The sequence below is a fragment of the Aedes aegypti genome, chromosome 3, assembly GCF_002204515.2.
Source record: "Aedes aegypti strain LVP_AGWG chromosome 3, AaegL5.0 Primary Assembly, whole genome shotgun sequence".
Classification (NCBI taxonomy): domain Eukaryota; kingdom Metazoa; phylum Arthropoda; class Insecta; order Diptera; family Culicidae; genus Aedes; species Aedes aegypti.
Window position 1 is genome coordinate 36,053,616 of NC_035109.1, and position 1,425 is coordinate 36,055,040.

General features: G+C 33.0%; 1 long non-coding RNA gene across 1 annotated transcript; it reads right to left on the bottom strand.

Moving 5' to 3' along the window:
- Positions 1 to 200: 200 nt before the first annotated feature.
- Positions 201 to 1,013, bottom strand: LOC110678736. The gene is made up of 4 exons (XR_002501892.1): positions 881 to 1,013; positions 730 to 817; positions 523 to 656; positions 201 to 454 (listed from the first exon to the last, which is right to left on the bottom strand). It is a non-coding gene; the product is annotated as an uncharacterized LOC110678736 (long non-coding RNA).
- Positions 1,014 to 1,425: the final 412 nt, after the last annotated feature.

Sequence of the window (1,425 nt, forward strand, 5' to 3'; positions counted from 1 at the left end):
TCCATATTTCGACAAATTTACAGTAATAGAAACAGTTTCAAAATAGTTAAACTATAAGATTGAATGAAGAGAAATAACGTTTGTGTAATAATATGTTTACGGTGCGTTATTGTATGGACACTGTATATTGTACTGTTGCTTTACATTAAAACTATAGACGGAGGAACGAAAAAATAGGAAAGTAGGTACTCATTTTTATTTGTTTTATTCCATGTTTTTACTTTTGTCCATTTCTGATAATAATAATTTAAGATTTAATATTACATGTTTTTTAGAGTTACCTGCACTACTTTCAAAATCTTTTTAATAATTTTCGCCAATATGTTAATGATATGTAGCTCGAAATTCGCGCTTGTAGATGGGTTCGATGATTGAATCCGAATTCCGGATGATTTTCTGTTGGTATTGAACTGCTTTTGCTGGACTCTACATTGCAAATCTTTCGCGCAAACCACTGTAGGGAATGAAAATGAGCTTTTGTTAATATATAAGAAGTTTACAAATTAAAGTTGAAGTACCTACCCTCATTAAGCATATCGTTATCTTCGTTCCTATCGCTAACAACGCTTCACCGGAACAGCCATCATCGTGTATATGGACATTTGGAATAGACACCAAATACAGCGTTGGTTTCATCCGTGACATCTTTCCGTAGCCTTTTATGGATATTGTTGAATCGATACTTGTTATTTGAGAATCTTTTCGAATATTACAAAGTTATTTACTTACCGTAATTGCAGCTGCCAAGTTAACGTGACTTGAAAGCGATTGTTCAGGAACCACCCGTATGTTGCTTTCCTTTTGCATCATCAATGCTCTGGGGAAGAAGAATGAATTTACAAAATCGAAAGAATTAAAGGCAATTAATACAAGCACTTACCAATGGATTACGATTATGCAGAGGTCAAGCAAACCCATTCAGATAGCTGAATTCTGAAATTTCGGTGACGGATTTTTTTTCACACCGGTTTGATTTGTCAAAACAAAAATCGAATCGGACGCTAAAAACAACGTACACAGAACCATCACGAATTAAATTTACAAAAAAAAAACACACATAATTCCGTTTTACTTAGGGTTTGTTCACAAATTTTATAACGAAAATTACCATTTTTGACACCTACCCATCTCCTCGTAACACTTGTTGTATGAAAATTTTGTAAATTTTATATTAGTTGTAACATTTTGTAGATACCCACCCAACCCCTTCAACGTTATGAAATTTGTGAACAGGCCCTTATCGGGACTAAAACATAAGCAGCAATACAAAAAAAAAAACAAGTTATTTCACATTGTTTGTCGAAATGTACGAACGCATAAAATAATGTTCAATTCATGATTTTGTTAAAGCCATATATCCTCTATAACAATATCTAAGCGTGCTGTGTAACAGTTTGCCAAACTGTTAAGTATTGGTATTAAATA